This window comes from Musca autumnalis, unplaced genomic scaffold, assembly GCF_047663935.1.
Source record: "Musca autumnalis isolate F117 unplaced genomic scaffold, ASM4766393v1 scaffold_5, whole genome shotgun sequence".
Taxonomy (NCBI): Eukaryota; Metazoa; Arthropoda; class Insecta; order Diptera; family Muscidae; genus Musca; species Musca autumnalis.
The window spans coordinates 197,049,306-197,074,273 of record NW_027412088.1 but is presented as its reverse complement, the minus strand read 5'-3'; the positions used below and the strand labels follow the sequence as shown (position 1 = coordinate 197,074,273).

At 38.1% G+C, this 24,968-nt stretch overlaps 1 protein-coding gene across 9 annotated transcripts in view; it reads left to right on the top strand.

Annotated features, from left to right (window-relative positions):
• The window catches only part of Vmat (Vesicular monoamine transporter), a 111,260-nt gene that overhangs the window by 14,492 nt on the left and 71,800 nt on the right, over nt 1–24,968 (top strand). The window contains exon 1 of one of the 9 annotated variants that reach the window (XM_073957620.1): nt 13,560–14,066. The exons of 7 other annotated variants lie outside the window; for them this stretch is intronic. The gene's annotated coding sequence lies outside the window, so the exon portion shown is untranslated. Of the gene's footprint in view, nt 1–13,559; nt 14,067–24,968 lie in introns of those variants that run through there. One more of the 9 variants, XM_073957625.1, reaches the window with a different exon arrangement.

The following is a 24,968-nucleotide window of genomic DNA, read 5'->3' as shown; positions in this document are numbered from 1 at the left end:
GTCTCCTATAAATAGATGCTCCCTAAAGGGGCCTCTCCAATAAAAGAAATCTTCTATGGTGGTCTTCTTTGGATAGATGTCTCCCTAAAGGGAACTTCCATGGTTATAAGTTCCCTAAACATCTTCTTAAAAGAAGACTACAAGATCATCTTATAGAAGGCCACAAGGTCTTCTTATAGAAGGCCACAAGGTCTTCTTATAGAAGGCCACAAGGTCTTCTTATAGAAAACCACAAAGTCTTCTCATAGAAGAATTTTAGATATCCTTATGGGTGCCACCGTGGTGCAATGGTATGCACACCCGCCTTGCAAATTTTCAATGGTGGTAAAATACCCCTCAGTAATGTTGGCGACATTTCTTGAGGATTTCAGCCATGTAAAACTTCGCTACAAGTGGTGTCTTAGGACACGCCGTTCGGGCTCGGCGATAAAGTGTAGGTCCCATATCATTGAGCTAATATGAATCGGGGTGTACTCATTGATATGAGAGAAGTCTCCCTTGTCCCGCCTGGGATGTTTGTGGAACAATTATTATTATGGATGACACAAGGTCTGCCTATAGAAGACCACATGGTTTTCCCATAGAAGACTTTCCTAAATGGAACTTCCATGGATAGAAGTCCTCCTAATGTCGTCTGTGGATAGATATCCCTATCGCTCATTTATGGAAAGAAGTTTCCATAAAGGGGACTTTGATGGATATCTGAAAAACACTTTAATGGAAAGCAAATCCCAATAAGGTGATCTTCTATCGATTGAAGGAAAAGTTAATGGGTCTTCTGTAGATAGAAGTCCCCTAAAGAGGTTTTCTATCGATAGTGGTCACCTAAATTGGTTTTATATGGATAGGAGTCCCCCTAAAGCGGTCTTCTATGGATGGAGGTCCACTATAGGGGATAAAAGTCCCCATAATAGGGTCTTTATAAATAAAATCACGCCCCCTAACAGGTCTTCTGTAGAAAGAAGTCCCCTAAAGGGGTATTCTATGAAAAGAGTTCCGTTAAAGGCGGTTTCCAGGACAGAATTCGCCTGAAGGGATCTTTCATTTACAGAAGTCCACCAAAGGGGTCTTTTGTTGCCCTAAAATGGTCTTCTATGGATTGAGGTTATCTAAAGATAGATAGAAGACACCTTTAGGTATCTTCAATCCATAGAATTCCACCTAAAAAGGTCTTTTGTGGATAGAGGTCCTCTACAAGTGTCCTCATAGAATTCCACCTAAAAAGGTCTTTTGTGGATAGAGGACCTCTACAAGGGTCCTCTATGAATAGAATTCCCCTTAAAGGTATCTTCTATAGATATAAAGCACCCATAATGGGCCTTCTATAGAAAGAGGTCCCCTAAAGGGGTCTATTATGGAAAAATGTTGATTTATGGATAAAAGTCTACAGACAGAAGCTCACCAAAGAGGTCTTCTGTCTCCCTAAAGGGGTCTTCAATTGATATATGTTCTCCAAAGGTGTATTATATGAATACAAGCCTTCTTGGAATAGAAGTCCTCATAAAGGCGTCTACTGTGGATGGAAATACCCTTAAAGCGGACTTCTACAGATAGAAACCCCCTTAAAGTTGTCTTATATATGTAGATAGAGGCACCCTAAAAGGGTCTTCTATCAATTGAAGGCACCCTTAATTGGGTTTCTCTGGATAGAAGCCCCGCCAAAGGGACCTTTTAAGCATAGATGTCTCCCAAAGGGATCTTCTAGGGATAGAATTCACCCTAAAGAGGCCATCTATAGACAAAGATCCCCTATAGATAAAAGTCCGCCTAAAAGGGAGTTCTATTGATTAAACTCCCTTAGTCTTATATGGAAAGAATTTCCTTCAAAGAGGCCTCAAAGGATAAAAGTTCCCTTAAAGGGGTCTTGTATGGTTAGAAGTTTCTCCAAAGGGATCTCCTACGCTTAGAAATTCCCTTAAAGAGGTCTTATATGAATAAATGTTAGTTTAAAGCGGTATTTTATGGCTAGAGGTCCCCCTAAAGGCGAGTTCTATGGCTAGATGTCCTACAAGAGGGGTGTTCTATGTACAGAATTTCCCTTAAGAGGGCCTTCTACGGATAGAAGTTCCCCTTTAAAGGGGTCTTCTGTGAATAGAAGTCTACATAAAGGGGTCTTCTGTGGATTGTAGTTTCATCAAGCGTTCTTCTGCGGATAGAGGTTCCCTAAAGGAGTCTTCTATGGATAGCAGTTAACTTAGGGGGGACTTTTATGGTGTGTAATATGGCTAGAAGTCCTCCTAGAGCGGTCTTCTATGGACAGAAGTTCTCTTACGAGGGCCTTCTACGGTTAAAAAGTTCCGTTAAAGTGGTATTTCATGGTTAGAAGTTCCTCCAAAGGGGTCCTTTATGGTTTAAAGTTCCTCCAAAGGGGTCCTCTATTGATAGCAGTTCACTTAAAAGGATCTTTTATGCCTAGAAATCCTCCTAGAAGGGTCTCCTATGGATAGAAGTTCCCTTAAGAGGGTCTTCTACGATAAACGTTCCCCTAAAGGGGTATTCAACAGATAGAAGTCCTCTTAAATGGGTATTCTATTGATAGAAGTTCCCCTAAGGGTTCTTCTACGGATAGAGGTTACCTAAAGGAGTCTTCTATGGATAGCAGTTCATTTAAGAGTGTCTTATGAACAGAAAATACCTCTAAAGGGGAGTTCTATGGATAGAAGTCCCTCTAGTGGGGTCTTCTACGGACAGAAGTTCTCTTAAAATGGCTTGCCATGGATAAAAGTTCCCTTAAAGATGTGTTGAATGGTTACAAGTTCCTCCAAAGGGTCTTCTATGGTTAAAAGTTCCCTTAAAGGATCCTTCTATGGATAGCAGTCCACTTAAAGGGGTCTTTTAAGGATAGAAGTCTCCCTAAAGGGGAGTTCTATGGCTATAAGTCCTCCTAGAGGGGTTTTCTATGGGCAGAAGTTCTATGGATAAAAGATATGGATTGCAGTTCACTTAGAGGGGTCTTTTATGGATAGAAGACCCCTAAAGGGAAGTTCTATGGTTTTAAATTCTCCTAGAAGGGTCTTCTATGGACAGAAGTTCTCTTAAGAGGGTCTTCTACGATAGACTTTTCCCTTAAAGGGGTCTTCTATTGAAAGAAGTTCCCCTAAGGGTTCTTCTATGGACAGAGCTTACCTAAAGGAGTCTTCTATGGATACCAGTTCATTACAAAGTGTCATTTATGGATAGAAGTCCTTCTAGAGGGGCCCTCTATGGACAGAAGTTCTCTTAAGAGGGCCTTCCATGGATAAAAGTTCCCTTAAAGAGGTCTTTTATGGTTAGAAGTGCCGAAAAGGAGGTCTTCTCTAGATGGAAGTTCCCTTAAAGAGGTCTTTTATGGTTACAAGTTCCTCCAAAGGGTCTTCTATAGTTAAAAGTTCCCTTAAGGGATCCTTTTATGGATAAAAGTTCACTTAAAGGTGTATTTTATGGATAGAAGTCTCACTAAAAGGGAGTTCTATGGCTATAAGTCTTTCTAAAGGGGTGTTCTATTGATAAAAGTTCCCATATGGGTTCATCTACGAGTATGGATAAAGGTTACCTAAAGGAGTCTTCAATGGATTACAGTTCACTTAGAGGTTTTTTTATGGATAGATGTCCCTCAAAAAGGGGAGTTCTATGGCTAGAAGTCCTCCTAGAGGGGTCTTCTATGGACAGAAGTTCTCTTAAGAGGGCCTTCCATGGATAAAAGTTCCCTCAAAGAGGTCTATAATGGTTAGAAGTTCTCTTAAAGGGGTCTTCTATGAATAAAAGTTCACTTAAAGGGGTATTTTATAGATAGAAGGCTCTCTAAAGGGGAGTTCTATGGCCATAGGTTTAGGGGTCTTCTATGGACTGAAGTTTTCTTAAGAGGGTCTTCCATGGATACAAGTTTCCTTAAAGGAGTATTTTATGGTTAGAAGTCCCTCTAAAGGGGAGTTCTATGGCTAGAAGTACCCCTAAAGGGGACTTCTATGGACAGAAGTTCCCTTCAGAAGTCCTTCTATAGATAGGCGTCCCCTTAAAAAGGGTCTTTTGCAGTTAGACGTCCGCTTAAAGGGGTCTTCTATTGATAGAAGTTCCCCTATGGATTCTTCTATGGTTACCTAAAGGAGTCTTCAATGGATAGCAGTTCACTTAGAGGGATTTGTTATGGATAGAGGTCCCGCAAAAGGGGAGTTCTATGACTAGGGGTCCTCCTAAAGGGGACTTCTATGGACAGAAGTTCGCTTAAGCATGCCTTCTATGGATAGACGTTGAACTAAAGGGGTCTTCTGCTGATAGACTTCCCCTTAAAGGGGTCTTCTATTGATAGAAGTTCCCCTATGGGTAGTTCTATGGATAGAGATTACCTAAAGGAATCTTCAATGAATAACAGTTCACTTAAAGGTGAATTTTATGAGTATAATTCTCCCAAGAAGTCTCCCAAAGGGTCTTCTATGGTTAGAAGTTCCCTTAAAAGGGTCTTCTGTGGATACGAGTTCCCTTAAAGGGGTGTTCCATGGATAAAAGTTCACTTATAGGGGTATTTTATGGTTAGAAGTCCTTCTAAAGCGTAGTTCTATTACTAGAAGTTCTCCTAGAGCAGTGTTCTATTGACAGAAGTTCCCTTAAGAGGGTCTTTTATGGATAGAAGTCCCTATTAAAGGGATGTTCTGCGAATAAAAGTCTCCCTAAAGAGGTCTATTAATAAAAGTTCCTTGAAGATATTTTAAAGGGAATTTCTACGGATAGAACTTCAAAGTTGTCTTCTACAGGTAGAAGTTCATCTAAAGGCATCGTCTACGGATAGAAGTTCCGCTAAAGGGGTATTTTGGGAATAGGTGTCCCCTAAAGTAGTCTTATAGGAATAGAAGCTCCCCCTTTTATTTATAGAAGTCCCCTAAGGTTCCCATATAAAGGTCTTCTGTGGGTTTAAGTCCCCCTAAAGGGGAGTTCTATGGGCAGAAGTCCGGCTTCTATGGATAGATGTCCCCTGAAGATGTATTCTAGGGATAGAGGTCCCTTACATTTTTAGGCGTTTGTAACGTAGGCGTCATAAGCAGTGAGCCTAATTATTCCACTGACAGACTCAATCAACACAGTCTATCTTTTATTATAAGAATACATTTTGGGCGGGGTTGTTTGGAACATTCGGGTCATTAGCGCAAGAAGTGTGGAGAATAATACAACAGCTTCGTAACAAAAACCACAAAAACTTTAGAGCGAGAGGTGTATGAAAGAATGGACCAAAACATTGGTATATTTCGGTGTCCATATCTCAGGAAGTAATGTTGGCGACATTTCCTGAGTAGTTCAGCCTTGAAAAACTTCTCCGCAAGTGGTGTCTTAAGACACGCCGTTCGGACTCGGCGATAAACAGTAGGTCCCATATCATTGAGCTAAATATGAATCGGGGTGAACTCATTGATGTGAGAGAAGTCTCCCTTGTCCCCTATGGGATGTTGCGGAACAATGTTCTTTTTTATACCCTCCACCATAGGATGGGGGTATATTAAGTTTGTCACTACGTTTGTAACTACTCGAAATAATCATTGTAGACCCCACAAAGTATATATATTCTTGATCAGCGTGCAATTCTACATCGATATAGCCATGTCCGTCCGTCTGTCCGTCTGTCCGTCTGTCCGTCTGTGGAAATCACTCTAGCGTCCGAACGGATTGACGTAGGTTGATGAAACTTTGGGAAAATATATTATATGTACGTAGGACTTTTAGTATTGAAAGCGGGCTATATAGGTCCACGCTTTCGTATAGCCCCCATACAAAATGACGCGTGACGCGTCGTCGTTTTAAGGAATTTTTAAGATATTTGTCCCATTTTACCACCGAATTGGTTGTAATTTGGTACTTTGTGTCTCCAGAGGCCAAAAAACATTCCTACCAAAGTTGGGTTATATAGGTCCACGTTTTGGCATAGCCCCCATATAAGGCCCCATATAAAGTACGCGTCATTTTAATATATTTTGAATGTATTAGACCCATTTGACCACAGAATTGGTTGTAATTTGGTATTTTGTGTCTCCAGAGGCCAAAAAACATTCCTACCAAAGTTGGATTATATAGGTCCACGTTTTGGTATAGCCCCCATATAAGGCCCCATATAAAGTATGCGTCATTTAATATATTTTGAATGTATCCGACCCATTTGACCAAAGAATCGGTTGTAACTTTGTATTTGTGTTTCCAGAGGCTAAGAAACATTTCTACCATAAAATGTTTATATAGGTCCACGTGTTGATATAGTCCCTTTAATACGATATCTCCCGATTTTCGATATTTTGAAGGTTTTAGCCTCAATATCACACCGAGATGGCTGAAATTTGGTATTTAGTCTTCTTTAGGCTTATAAAACTTTCCCCCAGAAATAGGTCCATGCCATCATATAGCCCCCATAGAACGGTACCTTCGGAATTTCGGTTTTTTGAAGGATGTGGTCACATTAATCCACCGAAATGGCTAGAATTTTTGGTGGAGGGTATAAAAAGTTCGGCCCGGCCGAACTTACGCTTTTCTTACTTGTTTATATCTCAGGAAGTATTGGCTTCCCCTAGAAACAAGTAGACTGTTGTGAAAAGTGTCACTAAACTGAATTAAGCGGGAAGGTGTTGATCTCTTACGAAGAAGGTACCTGAATTGAACTTTTGTGAGCGAGTTTCCGGAAGGAGTAGTCCAATATAGTTTATCTTCGAACTCGATTTATGTTTGGGAGGAATATTCATTAAACAAAAGTTGAACCAATGTCAGTCAATCCTTCCGATAATTATCGTGCCCACCAGCCATTTTAGTTGGTGACAGTAGGGTTTTTTAGACCTTTTGGGACCTCTGCGGAAGCATACGACAAAAATTATATCGAGGATTACCTTTGATGAAAATTGCAAAACAAACCTCGAACAGTCCCTAAACTGCAGTAGTTGAGGTTTTGTGTGGGAGAGGTACACGCTATAGTCCATATTCAAATCTAAACTATATCTGTACCTAATCGGTTTCTACCTTCCAGAATTTTGGTGTGCACCTACCGGACAGATAGAAAGGCCGGCGAACGGGCAAAGTTTAATCGACTACAAATTATCTGAAACAGATTTAGTCCAAATATGTTTGGAGTCCAAAAGAATTATTTCGATAAGTATCAGTGTACGTATAAGTTTTCTATAAGTGTTTTCGTATCTTCGACAAACCTGCGAAATCATCTAAATAGACTCCCAGACCTTCTTCTTAGCCTCCAGTGAGATTCTGGGAAGTTTCATGGTAAGCGATCTATGTTGATGCAAACTTGTATACCTTGACCCTATGCAAATCGGCTGCAATATATTATTTTCTTTTACCTACTGCAATTACGTAATAAATAAATGCAACAAATATTGCATGTTCCCAATTATCTCACAATTAAAAACTCTCAGCTATTCATTCAATATTTGTATCAATGAAAAAAAACTTTTGCACGTGGTTTACTTCATCACTTGCTGCAACATTCAATCAGATCGGTTGTGAAGCTGAGAAGCCAACATTTGAAATAGTTATAATTGCCGGTTCTATATGGCGTTAATAAAAGGCAATTAAGAAAACGTTTTAGACGGGACAATTACAAAGGTATTTAAAGAAATATGGGTTCCATTATTAAGTCATCAAAACTGGGATTAAGAAGAAAGACGGATTAAACATCTCTGAGGTGACGTCTTAAGTTCCAACACAAATGTAATCCATTGGGCCAGGTATAGCAGACCTATATTAAATAAACTCGTTAAAATAATTTCTATTATTTTTTCTTTAAAGCTAACATCTGTTCAATTTACCAGAAATTAACTATAAAATACACTTTAGCACATAACTCTCAACGCTCGCCACTTAAATAGCTTGGTAAAGACCTCAAACCCGAGTAATATTTACGCCAATGTAACAACTTAATTATGTCCGACTTTGACTTATGGGAATTGGAATAGATATTTATAACAAACCAACAACAACAGCAACAACTGCAACACTACAAATAATTACCTGCATTTAAAACCGTTTCGTATTGGAAACACAATCATGGCTATGTATTTTGAAAATAATTAAAAACAAAACGCTACGCCGCCATATCAGCGGACGACAGATGTTCGTAGGGAATAAAACAATTGCAATTATTGCAAATATAATTTTTGCGAAATAACACAACGATGGGATTCTGGATTCAAGATCAATGTAAAAACTGAAAAAAAAAACATTAATTAAAATTAAAATAAAATAAAAAATTAATGAATAAATTAATTAGCTACTCATGTTGCCTGCAGTAGAACTTTTTGTCGTAGAACATTGATGAGCTGTAAACAATTTGCTATAATATGCTGCGGATTGAAACTCATCTGAAACAAGCGTTTTAAATTCAAATTAAATCGTTTTACAGTTTTTTGTTTTGTTTTTAGTTCATATCTCAGGATCTGGCGAAACATGCGAATACAAAACATAATAATTTTTTAATTAACGAACGATAGCGTGACAAGCGATGAGTGATGAGTTTATCCGTTCACTTTTATTGAAAGAAATAAGTGGTTTAAAGCTATAAAAGATTTATGGTTATTAAAGCTAGGCTATGGAGAAAAAATAATATTCATGTAAAGCCAGAAGGGAGTGGATGGGATCAAAAGTTCCCCTAAAGGGGTCTTCTATAGATAGAAATTCTCATAAAGAAGTCTTCTATAGATAGAAATCCCTCTAAAAGGGTCTTCTATGGGTAAATAACCCTTAAAGGGGTCTTCTATGGATAGAACTACCCTCTAAAGGCGCCCACTATAGTTATAGACCCTCTAAAGAGGTCTTTTATAAATAGGGTTTTCTATGGATAGAAGTTCCCTTAAAAGTGGTCGTCTATGGATAAAAATTCCCCGAAAGGGCTCTTCTGTGGGTGGAAGTTCCCCTAAAGAGGGTCTTCTTTAGACACAGGTCCCATAACGGAGTTTTCTATGCATAAAAGTTCCTCTAAAGGGGTCTTCTATGGATAATTGTTCCCCTAAATAAGTCTTCTATGAAGTTCCCCTAAAGGGGTCTTTTTCGGATAGAGGTCTCCTAAAGGGGTCTTCTATGTATAGAAGTTCCCCAAAAGGGGGTCTTCTATGTATAGAAGTTCCCCAAAAGGGGGTCTTCTATTGATAGAAGTCCCCTTTAGGGGTCTTCTATAGGTAGAAGTCTCCCTAAGGCGTCTTCTATAGATAGAAGTCTCCCTAAGGCGTCTTCTATAGATAGAAGTCCCCCTAAAGGGGTCTTCTATGGAAAGAAGTCCCGTAAAGGGGTCTTCTATGGAAGGAAGTCCCCTTAAAGGGGTCTTCTATAGATAGAAATCCCTCCAAAGGGGTCTTCTATAAATAGAACTCCCCCTAAAGGCACTTTCCATAGATAGTAGTCTACCTTAAAGGGGTCTTCTATACATAGAAGTCTCCCTAAAGTTGCCTTCTTTTGTAAGAAGTCCCCATAAAGGGATCTTCTATAGACAGAAGTCCTCCTAGAGGGGTCTTCTATAGATAGAAGTGTTCCTAAAGTGGTGTTCTATGGGAAGAAGACCCTCCAAAGGGGTCTTCTATGGAAAGAAATCCCCCTAAAGGGGTCTTGTTTAGAAAGAAGTCCCCCTAAAGGGGTCTTCCATAGATCGAAGTCCCCCTATAGGGGTCTTCTATGAAAAGAAGTCCCTCCAAAGGGGTCTTCTATAGACAAAAGTCCTCCTAAAGGGGTCTTCTATAAATAGAAGTCCCCTTAAGGGCTCTTCTATAGATAGAAGTCTTCCTAAAGGGGCCTTCTATAGATAGAAGTCCTCCTAAAGGGGTCTTATATAGATAGAAGTCCTCCTAAAGGGGTCTTCTATGAATATAAGTGTCCCTAAAAGGGTCTTCTATGGAAAGACATCTTCCTAAAGGGGTCTTCTATAGATAGAAGTCCCCCTAAAGGGGTCTTCTATGGAAAGAAATCCCTCCAAAAGGGTCTTCTATAAATAGAAGTCCCCCTAAAGAGGTCTTCTATAGACAGAAGTCCCCCTAAGGGGATCTTATATAGATAGAAGTCCTCCTAAAGGGGTCTTCTATAGATAGAAGTGTCCCTAACGGGGTCTTCTATAGATAGAAGTCTCCATAAAGGGGTCTTTTATAGATAGAAGTCACCCTAAAGGGGTCTTCTATGGAAAGAAGTCCCTCCAAAAGGGTCTTCTATAGATAAATGTCTCCCTAAAGGGGTCTTCTATAGACAGAAGTCCCCCTAAAGGGGTCATCTATAGATGGAAGTCCCCCTAAAGGGGTCTGCTATAGATAGACGTGCGCTTTTCATAGATAGTAGTCTCCCTTAAAGGGGTCTTCTATACATAGAAGTCTCCGTAAAGTTGCCTTCTTTTGTAAGAAGTCCCCCTAAAGGGGTCTTCTATAGATAGAAGTCCCCCTAAAGGGGCCTTTTATAGACAGAAGTCCCTCTAAAGGGGTTTTCTGGATAGAAGTCCCTATAAAGTGGTCTTCTGTATATACAGGTCACCTAAATGGGGTTTATATTTATAAAAGGGGTCCCCCTAAAGGGGTCTTCTATAGATAGAAGTCCTTCTAAAGGGGTCTTCTATAGATAGAAGTGTCACTAAAGGGGTCTTCTATGGAAAGAAGTCCCTCCAAAAGGGTCTTCTATAGATAAAAGTCTCCCTAAAGGGGTCTTCTGTAGACAGAAGGTCCCCTAAAGGGATCTTCTATAGATAGATGTCCTCCTAAAGAGGTCTTCTATAGATAGAAGTGTCCCTAAAGGGGTCTACTATGGAAAGAAGTCCCCCTAAAGGGGTCTTCTATAGATAGAAGTCCCCCTAAAGGGGTATTCTATAGATAGAAGTCCTCCTTAAAGGGTCTTCTTTCGATAGAAGTGTCCCTAAAGGGGTCTTCTATAGATAGAAGTCCCCCTAAAGGAGCTTTCCATAGATAGTAGTCCCCTGTAAGGGGTCTTCTATAGATAGAAGTCCCCCTAAAGGAGCTTTCCATAGATAGAAGTCCCCTTTAGGGGTCTTCTATTGATAGAAGTCTTCCTAATGGGGTCTTCTATAGATAGAAGTCCCCCTAAAGGGGTCTTCTATGGAAAGAAGTCCCTCCAAAGGGGTCTTCTATAGATAAAAGTCCCCCTAAAGAGGTCTTCTGTAGACAGAAGGTCCCCTAAAGGGATCTTCTATAGATAGAAGTCCTCCTAAAGGGGTCTTCTATAGATAGAAGTGTCCCTAAAGGGTTCTTCTGTGGAAAGAAGTCCCCCTAAAGGGGTCTGCTATGGAAACAAGTCCCTCCAAAAGGGTCTTCTATAGATAAAAGTCTCCCTAAAGGGGTCTTCTATAGATAGAAATCCCCTTAAGGGGTCTTCTATAGATAGAAGTCCCCCTAAAGGAGCTTTCCATAGATAGTAGTCCCTTGTAAGGGGTCTTCCATACATAGAAGTCTTCCTAATGTTGCCTTCTTTGGTAAGAAGTCCCCTTAAAGGGGCTTCTATAGAAGTCCCCCTAAAGGGGTCTTCTATGGAAAGAAGACCCTCCAAAGGGGTCTTCTATAGATAGAAGTCCCCCTAAAGGGGTCTTCTTTGGAAAGAAGTCCCTCCAAAAGGGTCTTCTATAGATAGAAGTCCTCCTAAAGGGGCCTTCTATAGATAGAAGTCCCCCTAAAGGGGTCTTCTATGGAAAGAAGTCCCTCTAAAGGGGTCTTCTATAGATAAAAGTCCCCCTAAAGGGGTCTTCTGTAGACAGAAGGTCCCCTAAAGGGATCTTCTATAGATAGAAGTCCTCCTAAAGGGGTCTTCTATAGATAGAAGTGTCCCTAAAGAGGTCTTCTGTGGAAAGAAGTCCCGCTAAAGGGGTCTGCTATGGAAAGAAGTCCCTCCAAAAGGGTCTTCTATAGATAGAAGTCTTCCTAAGGGGGTCTTCTATAGATAGAAGTCCCTCTAAAGGGGTCTTCTATGGAAAGAAGTCCCCCTAAAGGGGTCTTCTATAGACAGAAGACCTTCTAAAGGTGTTTTCTGGGGAAAGAAGCCTCACTAAAGGGGTATTCTATGGATGGAAGTTCCTCTAAAGGGTCTGTGGATAGAAGTCCCTCTAAAGTGGTCTTCTTTATATACAGGTCCCCTATATGGGGTTTCTATTTATAAAAGTTTCCCTAAAGGGGTCTCTATAGAAAGAAGTCATCCCTAAAGGGATCTTCGTCCCTTAAAAGGGTCTTCTACGGATACAAGTCCCCCTATATGTGTTTACTATAGATAGAAGTCCATCTAAAGGGGTCTTCTGTAGATAGAAGTCTCCTAAAGAGGTCTTCTATGTATCAAAGTTCCTCAAAAAGGGTCTTCTATGTATAGAAATTTCCCTAAAGGGATTTGCTGGAGATAGAAGTCTCCCTCAGAGGTCTTCTATGGATTGAAGTTCCCTAAGGGGGTCTTCTATGGATGAAAGCTCCCCAAAAAAATTCTTCCCCTAAAGGGATCCAAATATGTTTGGACGAACAGACAATTTGCAGTCGATTTAGCTCTGTCCGTCCGTATGTCTGAATATCGGTCTGGTGAGCACGATAACTTTCGAACGGTTTAACAACATGCTTCAACTATTTGAACCTCGTAATATTTTGTCCAATTCTAGATCAAGTTCAAAGATATGCTATTTCGGTCCTCTCCTTCAGTTGCCACTCCCAAAAAAGTTCGAAATTTGTCGTTAAAAATTTTCTCTGACTACCAAATGTTTTAAACCATGGAAAAGCTGATTGGCAAGGTTTTAGACAATTAATCAAACGCCGCTTCAGAGAATTTTCCGTTTCCAATGCATGTGCAGTGGGCCAGCACGACTCCCTGCATTTGTTTTATTGTTCAGCTAAATCCACTGACCTTATTACTGATTCTCTGTAGACGCAGAATTTTTCGCCGATAACCAATCAATCTTCAATCCCCAACCGGTGGTCACATAAGGTATCACTCATTTATACTTCCCCTATGGTAGTGTTGCATCATTGCCTCTTTATATAAAGTGTAACAATAATCTCGTCACACGATCGAAACAGAATGTAAATCATGCACATTCCCATAATACAAACGGGATAGTTGGGAACCTAACACAGTTTTTACAATAAAATCTAAACAAATTATTAAAAAACAATAATCATGGAATAATTAATAAATAATTACAAAAAAAAAACCTACCAGACATTGTAATTTTCACAATAAAATAATAGAAAAAACTTAATCTAAATTACAAATTAAGAAAATTAAGGCAAGTACACAAAATAGAGGCAATATTTATTATTAGCACTTGAAAAATTAAAAAAAAACTGTGCAACATTAATGGCCCTGGAAACAAGCAATAGGGAAAGAAACATATTCTCAAACTACATCTAATTGGAGTTGGGAATAAAAACCAACAAAAAAAAAACGATTTAAAAAAATCTATTTTAAATACGAATCCAATGCAATAAAAACAAAGTTATATCCAGCGCCTAGGGTATGAGTGTGTGTGCCCCAAAACTAACACAATCTCAGCCCAAGTAATATTAGTTAGTAAGTTAGATATATGTATGTATGTACGCCCGCTCGCCAGCTGCTAGCCCGCTCGCTTTTCTTTTTTTGTTTCATTCTCATTTATTAACTGCAGAAATGTAATGAAATCTTTTCAGTTGCGTTTAAGCTGTCACTTTCCGAGCACAACAATAATCAGCACTCGCCAAAATACAACAAACACTTGGCACAAAGCAACATCCATCCAGATTTATTTTTTTATTTTTTTTTCTGTTCAGTTTTTAAATCGCGTTGTGAAACGTAAGCGTAATCCAAAATCGCGTTTTAAACACAGCAGCAATTATTTGTGTTATCCGTTTAAGGTGAAGAGAGTTGTGAATGCTAAGAGTTATTTTGTTATAAAAATTAATTGATAAAACGTGTTAATAATTTAGTAATATTTAGAAGATAAATAAAGGATATAAAGGAAAATATTTGTATATCAAGTAACAAGTTATATATCCTTGATGAGATTTATAGCCTCTAAGAATTCGTTCTTGTGATATCCCAAAGTGACAAACGAAATACACACATACAGCCAACTTTACCAAAATCCTCGTCAGGATACTCAATTATAATTTTTATCAGAGTTTCAAGTAAGTAGCTAAAGGATGTTTTGTAGAAGAAGAAGAAGCATTCAAAATTACATTTACTCTAATAATATGGAAATTCACCCACTGTCATTAAAGGATCATACTGTAGCACATATATCATATATATCCCAAATATAACCCTAAAAACGGAAGAAGGAATTTTACCTAATCTAGTAGCCTTCATAAGGTCCGCAAAACGTGGATTTTTTAAATAATTTTTCTAGCCTTCTTAAGGTCCGCAAAACGTGGATTTTTTAAATAATTTTTCTAGCCTTCTTAAGGTCCGCAAAACGTGGATTTTTTAAATAATTTTTCTAGCCTTCTTAAGGTCCACAAAACGCGGATTTTTTAAATAATTTTTCTAGCCTTCTTAAGGTCCGCAAAACATGGATTTTTTAAATAATTTTTCTAGCCTTCTTAAGGTCCACAAAACGCGGATTTTTTAAATAATTTTTCTAGCCTTCTTAAGGTCCGCAAAACGTGGATTTTTTAAATAATTTTTCTAGCCTACTTAAGGTCCGCAAAACGTGGATTTTTTAAATAATTTTTCTAACCTTCTTAAGGTCCGCAAAACGTGGATTTTTTAAATAATTTTTCTAGCTTTCTTAAGGTCCGCAAAACGTGGATTTTTTAAATAATTTTTCTAGCCTTCTTAATTTCCGCAAAACGTTGATTTTTTAAATAATTTTTCTAGCCTTCTTAATGTCCGCAAAACGTGGATTTTTATACCCTCCACCATAGGATGGGGGTATATTAAGTTTGTCACTACGTTTGTAACTACTCGAAATAATCATTGTAGACCCCACAAAGTATATATATTCTTGATCAGCGTGCAATTCTACATCGATATAGCCATGTCCGTCCGTCTGTCCGTCTGTCCGTCTGTCCGTCTGTGGAAATCACTCTAGCGTCCGAACGGATTGACGTAGGTTGATGAAATTTTGGGAAAATATGTTATATTTACGTAGGACTTTTGGTATTGAAAGCGGGCTATATAGGTCCACGCTTTCGTATAGCCCCCATACAAAATGACGCGTGACGCGTCGTCGTTTTAAGGAATTTTTAAGATATTTGGCCCATTTTACCACCGAATTGGTTGTAATTTGGTACTTTGTGTCTCCAGAGGCCAAAAAATATTCCTACCAAAGTTGGGTTATATAGGTCCACGTTTTGGTATAGCCCCCATATAAGGCCCCATATAAAGTACGCGTCATTTTAATATATTTTGAATGTATTAGAGCCATTTGACCACAGAATTGGTTGTAATTTGGTATTTTGTGTCTTCAGAGGCCAGAAAACATTCCTACCAAAGTTGGGTTATATAGGTCCACGTTTTGGTATAGTCCCCACATAAGACCCTTTATAAAGTACGCTTCATTTTAATATATTTTGAATGTATTAGACCCATTTGACCAAAGAATCGGTTGTAACTTTGTATTTTGTGTTTCCAGAGGCTAAGAAACATTTCTACCATAAAATGTTTATATGGGTCCACGTGTTGATATAGCCCCCATAATACAATATCTCCCGATTTTCGATATTTTGAACGTTTTAGCCTCATTATCACACCGATATGGCTGAAATTTGGTATTTAGTCTTCTTTAGGCGTATAAAAATTTCCCCCAGAAATTTGTAGGTATAGGTCCACGCCATCATATAGCCCCCATAGAACGGTACCTTCCGAATTTCGGTATTTTGAAGGTTGTGGCCACATTAATCCACCGAAATGGCTGAAATTTGTGGTGGAGGGTATAAAAAGTTCGGCCCGACCGAACTTAACGCTTTTCTTACTTGTTTAAATAATTTTTCTAGCCTTCTTAAGGTCCGCAAAACGTGGATTTTTTAAATAATTTTTCTAGCCTTCTTAAGGTCCGCAAAACGTGGATTTTTTAAATAATTTTTCTAGCCTTCTTAAGGTCCGCAAAACGTGGATTTTTTAAATAATTTTTCTAGCCTTCTTAAGGTCCGCAAAACGTGGATTTTTTAAATAATTTTTCTAGCCTTCTTAAGGTCCGCAAAACGTGGATTTTTAAAATAATTTTTTTAGCCTTCTCAAGGTCCGCAAAACGTGGATTTTTAAAATAATTTTTTTAGCCTTCTCAAGGTCCTCAAAACGTGGATTATTTAAAAAATGTTTCTAGCCTTCCTAAGGTCCGCAAAACGTGGATTTTTTAAATAATTTTTATAGCGTAATTTAGGTCCGCAAAACGTGGATTTTTTAAATAATTTTTCTAGCCTTCTTAAGGTCCGCAAAACGTGGATTTTTTAAATAATTTTTATAGCCTAATTTAGGTCCGCAAAACGTGGATTTTTTAAATAATTTTTCTAGCCCTCCTAAGGTCCACAAAACGTGGATTTTTTAAATAATTTTTCTAGCCTTCTTAAGCTCCGCAAAACGTGGATTTTTTTAAATAATTTTTCTAGCCTTCTTAAGGTCCGCAAAACGTGGATTTTTTTAAATAATTTTTCTAGCCTTCTTAAGCTCCGCAAAACGTGGATTTTTTTAAAAAAATTTTCTAGCCTTCTTAAGCTCCGCAAAACGTGGTTTTTTAAATAATTTTTCTAGTCTTCTTAAGGTCCACAAAACGTTGATTTTTTAAATAATTTTTCTAGCCTTCTTAAGGTCCGCAAAACGTGGATTTTTTAAATAATTTTTCTAGCCTTCTTAAGGTCCGCAAAACGTGGATTTTTCAAATAATTTTTCTAGCCTTCTTAAGGTCCGCAAAACGTGGATTTTTTAAATAATTTTTCTAGCCTTCTTAAGGTCCGCAAAACGTGGATTTTTTAAATAATTTTTCTAGCCTTCTTAAGGTCCGCAAAACGTTGGTTTTTTTAAACAATTTTTCTAGCCTTCTTAAGGTCCGCAAAACGTGGATTTTTTAAATAATTTTTCTAGCCTTCTTAAGGTCCGCAAAACGTGGATAATTTTTTTATCCTCAGCCTTTAGGTTAGAAAGGGTATATACACTTTGATACGACCAAAAATGTGCCGCATTGAAATGACGGTTTTAGACCCCAAGTTTGTTTGGACGAAATTCGTTTCAGACAATTTGAAATCGATTTAGCCATGTCTCGAACGTATCAACTGATTCGAACTAAATTTTGGGTATCGGAATATTTGGTCCAAACTTAGTTTCAATTCGAAGACGGGCAATACCGGTCCACAACTGGAACGCATGTACAAATTTATTTCTAAAACAACTTTACACAGATGGTTTTGATCACTCGAACTCAGGCATTGAGTGCGCAAGGCGGACATGCTAACTAACCCCTGCAACACATCTACCCTCTAGAAAATATGTACAAATTTATTTGTACACCAACATTACGCTGAGGGTTTGATCAGTATATAGAAAATTGTTGTGATGTTTTCTTGCCAGGAATTCGAACTCAGACTTGCACCCTAGACTTATTTAATCCTACTGGTTTTTGGTTTCCAATCTTAATTGCACTTAAAAGAAATTGTTGCAACCTTTTAGAGGCAGTTCCCACAAAGGGTTGCTCGATTAGTCCAACTTCAAACTGGATTTTAGTTTAAAGTAAATACTACGATGTACGAATGTCAATCACTCTCGATAGCGTATGAGTAGTGACATGCATATACGCCACATAGACACACAATTTAAATTTGAATACATTTGCAATATAAAAAAATTAACAAAAAATTCCATCTATATTTATCTTTTTAGATTTAAAATTGTATTAATTTTTTTTTTGTAATTTTAAATACGGCAGTTACTTTGCTTTCTGTTCAAGCATAAACATTAACAGCTGTCTCATCCAATTTGTAAATAATAAATATTTTCATTAAATAGTATTTAATCGTCATCCCCATCATCATCATCATCAGCAACATCTTCCACAACATAGTACACACTCGTACTTAATTACTGACTAACCGCTAAAACATTACTTATCACAATTTTAATCAAATGTACATCTTAATCATGGCAATCTCTCATAGTAAATATTATCCGCATTCATTAGCTATGGAATGAGATGGTGGTGGTGGTTGCCGTGATATTATTGTGTCGGTCATTCAGTAGACATTCAGATACATATATGTATGTACATATGTATGACACGCTCCGTGAATGACTACCTAGCCGGAATGGTTGTTGATCTTACGACAAAATTTAAACTTAAACTTGACACTGAACACACGACATGGGTAAACAAATTAAACACAAAGTAAATTTACTCTGTTGTCGAAAGTAATCACCGATCGACCATACAAGCATATTTGTGTACATGAAATTATTGCATTTTTAAAGGGGGATGAATATTAATAGTTCGTTTGCAAGATTGCAAGATTTCTCTTTCTCTTTTTCTGTCGTAAAAATAAACATCAAAACAAAAACAAAAAAACTGCAGAAAATAATTCAATACTGTATGGAAGGCGTATACGTTGTGTCAGTAGTCATACGACAGGTAGAACCTTTGTAATAAATTACAATTTTATTTAAAACTGAAATAAGTAAGAAAAGGAATTAGTCGACTTTGCCGACAGCTAAATACCCTCAGCCTGTGAATGTAAAAAAACAATACCTAGAGAGGTGGAACTAAATCTCCCATGATCAGCTTCATAATTTTAAAAATTAATAGCAATTTCGTAGGTGGCAAAACATGTTTTGGAATTTTGGGCCAGTGGGCCTAATAATTTCACTGACAGGTCCAAGAAGATATATTCCGTATTATATTGACAGAATTCCACTTGGACAGATTTTTTTAACCTTCGGACCTTTATCGAGACAAGTAGGGAGAATAAATTTATATCAAAGACAACAAAAACTAATATAACTTGAGAGCGAGATGTGTATGAAGAAGTGCCTCTAAATAATGGGACATTTAGTGACACATATTTCAGGAACTATTGGTTTCCACTAGCAAAAAATCTGGATATTCCAACATTCCATTTTAGTTGGTCTTCGCAAAATTTTTTTTAAAGCTTTTGGGTCTTTGTCTCAGGAGTAATAATTATATCGGTGTAATCAGAATCAGAAGGACTACTAACTAATGTAACTTAAGAGCGGGATGTGTATATAGAAGTGGCTTTAAATAATGGGACATTTCGGGACACATATTTCAGGAACTATTGGTTTCCACTAGCAAAAAAAATCTGGATCTCCCAACATTTCATTTTAGTTGGTCGCCTCAGAACTTTTTAGAGTTATTAGGTCTTTGTCTCAGGAATTAAAATTATATCGATGTAATCAGAATTACAATGACTACCTTGGATAAAAAAGTGCACTTAAGCGAAATTTTTGAGCTTTGTAAGGGAGATACGCTGAGGTATTCTCCGAAATAGAGCTTCAAGGAATTTATTGTACGTTAGGAAGAAATTTTTGATTTCCTTTTGATAGCTATCGTGCCTACAAGCCCTTTACAGTTGGTCACTACAGGATTTCTTAGAGCTTTTGGGGTCATTATGTTGGGAAGTATGGACGTGCTCTTGAAAAATATTATATCCTTGTAAACAAAAACGCAATAACTACCTTCGATGAAAATTTCAAAAGGACTCTCGAATAGCACTCAAACGCAAAACTTGAACTTTTGTGAGAGAGATAACCGAAAAAGTTTCAAGTACATTTAAATTTGTGAGAAATATTACCATTTGCAAAGGTTGAAGCAATGTCAATCCTGTTCCTTTCGATAGTTACCATGCCCACCAGCCATTGTAATTGTTCAGCCTGGAGTTGCTTACGAAAAATTCTATCGTTGTAATCAGAATCACAAGGACTAACATCGATGAAAATCTCAAAACAAACTTCGAATAGTTCCTTAAACTGCACTTAAGTGAAATGATATGGGACCTACTGTTTATCGCCGAGTCCGAACGGCGTGTCCTAAGACAGCAATTGTAGAGAAGTTTTACATGACTGAAATACTCTGTATGACGTAGGGGATGGACGATACCAAGGAACGGTCCTGACCGGTGTTAACATGGCAAAGCCCAGGATTTATCTTGGTCCCTCTTTCATCTTAAGTGGACACTGACCTTCCCGTGTTGTCACCTGGGGAACTGCCTTTAACATCCGTTAAAGGTAGTGAGCTAACATGTGCCGCGCGTTCACCCATAAGAACGTTAAAAAGTTGGGATTGGGCGTCAGGTTAGTAACCCTCCCCTAGAAAAAAACAGACTACTATGAAAAAAACGAAAGAAAGGAAAACAAACCCCTCTAAAGTTGACGAACCCCGCAAACGTTTTAAGGACCATGATCTGCGAATCTGCACCTGGAATGTTCGCACTCTTTATAGAGAGGGTGCAGTCTTCGCATTGGCAGACGTACTTGAAAAGTACAAGGCCGATATTACTGCCATACAGGAAATACTATGGAATGGGAAAGGCGTCACAACAACACCTAAAGCTGACGCACTGTATTATAGCTGCCATGACGTAAAGCATGAGTTTGGTTGCGGATTCGTAGTTAGTCGGAGACTAAAACATCTGGTATCCAGCTTCACCCCAGTGAATGAAAAACTTGCTGCAGTTCGAATAAAAACTAAATTCTTTAAACTTCAGCTTTATTTGCGCTCATGCTCCAACCGAAGACAAGGACGAACAGACCAAAGATATATTCTACGAGCGCCTAGAAGAAACGTATGACCGTTGTCCTGCCCATGACATTGAAATTGTTCTAGGAAATTTTAATGCCAAAATTGGAAAGGAAAATATCCTTGGCCCAACTGTCGGAAAATTCAATCTCCACAGTGAAACATCAGACAATGGTATGAGGCCGATAGACTTCGCAGCGGTAAAAACATGGTAGTTAGCAGCACCAGATTTCATCATCTCGACATCCATAAGGGCACCTGCCTGCCTCCAGATCAGAAAACAACAAATCAAATTGATCACGTTGTGATAGATGGAAGACATTCATCGAGCGTGTTGGATGTGCGTTCGTTCCGAGGAGCAAACATAGACTCGGACCTCTACTTTGTTGCAGCAAAGGTACGCACCCGATTAAACGTAGCAAACAAAGTACGAACAGACACAACACGAAAGTTAGACATCGGTAAGCTGCAATCACAACAGATAGCCACAGCACATTCCACTCAACTAGCCCAATTGCTTAATCAAAGCACTCCTCATCCCGATAACATATCAAAACTGTTGGTATCCAATAGCAGCGAAGACGACGAAGATAGCACAGTCCCAATCCCAGAAGATGGCATTGAATGTATACCGTCCAGCCAAGAAGAGGTGAAGACAGCAATAAATCGGCTGAGAAATAATAAGGCAGCAGGAGCCGATGGCTTACCAGCCGAGCTGTTCAAAACCGGAGGCGACACGCTGATAAGGTGTATTCATCAGCTAGTTAGCACCATCTGGCAGGAAGAACGAGTACCCGACGATTGGAACCTGAGTATCCTGTGCCCCGTCCACAAGAAGGGAGATAAGACTGTATGGTCTAACTATAGGGGCATAAGTCTACTCCCTATTGCCTACAAGATCGTGTCAGGGATATTGTGCGAACGACTAAAGCCTATGGTCAACGAGATAATTGGGCCATACCAATGCGGCTTTAGACCTGGCAAGTCCACCATTGACCAGATATTTACCCTGCGGCAAATCCTGGAGAAGACCCAAGAGATGCAGATCGACACCTACCACCTTTTTGTCGATTATAAAGCAGCCTTCGACAGCCCGCTGCGTTCAAAGGTATTCCAAGCCATGTCTGAATTTGGTATCCCCGCAAAGCTCATCCGGCTTTGTAAAATGACTTTAACTGACACGACGTCCTCAGTTAAAATAGGAAAGGACCTCTCCGAAGAGTTTGGTACCAAAAGAGGTTTCAGACAAGGAGACAGCCTTTCGTGTGACCTCTTCAACATACTGCTAGAAAAGGTTATACGAGAGGCAAACGTCAAAAGAAGTGGCACAATCTACACCAATAGTCACATGTTACTTGCTTATGCTGATGATATAGACATCAGTAAAAGAAGTAACTGATACCTTTATGAAGGTCGAAGGAGAATCTGCTAAAGTGGGTCTGGCGGTAAACGGTGAGAAGACCATGTTGATGGTGTCGACGCGCAATGCGTCCATTGAGCTCGGACCTACTTGGTTGGAAGTTGGTTCCTATAATATTGAGGTAGTAAAAAACTTCGTCTACCTCGACACCTCCGTAAACACAACAAACGACATCAGTTGTGAAATAAAAAGATGAAATGTATTGGCCAACAGATGCTACTTTGGTTTAAGTAAGCACATCAAAAACAAAGCCACATCTCGTCAAACAAAAATCTTGAACTTTTGTGAGAGAGGTAACCAAAGAAGTTTCAAGTTCGTGAGAAATATTACCATCTGCAAAGGTTGAAGCAATGTCAATCCTGTTCCTTTCGATAGTTATCATGGCTACCAGCGATTTTAATTGTTCACAGTATCAGGTTTTAGAGTTTTTGGGTTATTGAGTCACCACTTTCCTACGAAAAAATGTTATCGTTGTAATCAGAATCGCAAGGATTAACTTCGATGAAATCTCCTAACAAGCTTCGAATAGCCCTTAAACTGCACTTAAGTAAAAATTTTGAATTTTAGAGCTGCTGTCAGGATGCATGGACTTGGCCACGAAAAACATTATATCTTTCTGATCAGGACCACAAGTACTAATAATAATGATATAATTGTTCCACAAACATCCCAGGTGGGACAAGGGAGACTTCTCTCATATCAATGAGGGCACCCCGATTCATATTAGCTTAATGATATGGGACATACAGTTTATCGCCGAGTCCAAAGACGTGTCCTTAGACACCACTTGTAGAGAAGTTTCACATGGCTGAAATACTACATTCGATGAAAATTTCACCTCGAACAGCCCTAAACTGCACATAAAGAAAAATGTTGAACTTTTGTGAGCGAGAGAGGCCGGAAGAAATTGTCTAACTTTATTTAATTCTGAAAGAAGATGTGATTTGATGTGCCCGAAGGTATTGTAGCGTATTGAACTTCATGGAATTTCTTGAAAAATTTAAAGACATTTTTCGATGTGCAAAGTTTCAGCTAAATCGGTTCTTATTGTCTTCGTTAGTTATTTTAGCTGTTGCCGCAAAGTTTTAGAACTTTTGCTTCATTATTTCAAAAATGTCGTACCATGGTAAAAAGATTGCGCCCAAGTTTGGATCAAATCGGTTATTCCCTTTTACAAAAATCATAAAAATGGAACAAAATAAAAATTAATTCAATACGGCATTCCTGACGTATACGTTGTGTCAGTAGTTATACGACGGGTAGCACCTCTGAAAGAATTTACTATTTCATTTAAATCTATTGAAGTTTAAAATTGTAATTAAACTATATTTTAGTTTGTTAAGACTGTATTCAATTTTAGAGGGGGAGATCGGAAGAAGTTGTCTAACTTTATTTAATTCTGAAAGAAGATTACACCACCTCCCCGAAAGATTTTTACATTTGATTTGCCCGAAGGTATTGTACCGTATGGACCTTCATGGAATTTCATGTAAATATGAGAGACATTTTTCGATGTGCAAATTTTCGGCTAAATCGCTTATTAGTACGTAAACTATCGTCTTCGTTAGTTATTTTAGCTGTTGCCGCAAAGTTTTAGAACTTTTGGTTCATTATTTCAGGAAGTATGGACTTGCCGCCAAAAATGTCGTACCATTGTTAAAAGCTTGCGCCTAAGTTTCGATCAAATCGGTTATTCCCTTTTATAAAAATAAAAAAAATTGAACAAAATAAAAATTATTTCAATACGGCATTGCTGGCGTATACGTTGTGTCAGTAGTCATACGACGGGTAGCACCTACGAAATAATTAACTATTTCATTTAAATCTATTGAAGTTTGAAATAGTAATTAAACTTCATTTAAGTTTATTAACACTGTATTCAATTTTTGAGGGAGAGATCGGAAGAAGTTTTCTAATTTTATTTAATTATGAAAGAAGATTACGCTGGCTCCCCTAAGGATTTTTATATTTGAACTTCATGGAATTTCTTGAAAATTTGAAAGACATTTTTCGATGTGCAAAGTTTCGGCTAGATCGCTTCTTAGTACGTAATTTATTGTCTTCGTTAGTTATTTTAGCTGTTGCGGCAAAGTTTTAGAACTTTTGGTTCATTATTTCAGGAAGTATGGACTTGCTCCCAAAAATGTCGTACCAATGTAAAAAGCTCGCGCCCAAATTTCGATCAAATCGGTTACTCCCTTTTATAAAAATGCAACAAACTGAAAATTAATTCAATACGGCATTGCTGACGTATACGTTGTGTCAGTAGTTATACGACGGGTAGCACCTCTGAAAGAATTTACTATTTTATTTAATTCTATTAAAGTTTAAATTTGTAATTAAACTATATGCTAGTTTATTAACACTGTATTCAGTTTTTAAATTTAAAAAAGTATTTAACAGTTTTTTTTTACCTCCTAAATAGACCCCATCATTTATATTTCCCATAACAATGAACACATAAAGATCCCTGGTTATCACCAATTGCTCACTTTTCAATTGAATTGTCTAATTTCATTATCAATTCTCGCAAACAGCATCAATTACAATTTTCCTTTTCTTACTATTCATCTTTTACTTCTGTTGATAAATCAATCAATCATTTCCTATACCAAATGATGTACATACAAACATAGATCATAAACATTTATCATTCAATTGAATGTTTGTTCCGCAACAAATTGATTCATTTCCCAAAAATACAAAATACGAAGATCAGCAGAAAAATTCGTCACATTCGATCGCGTCACTAAAAGACGTGTCATTGTCACGTTTCTCTGTTCGAAATTAACGCAATTTTCTGCCGAGAGCCAAGGAAAATTAGAGAGCATCACTAAAAGGCTTGTCAAATGTTGACGTTTTTATATTTTCACGTGTCTCTTTATACAAAATCAAAGAGTAAAATATATAGCGCATTTTTTTGTGGTAAGG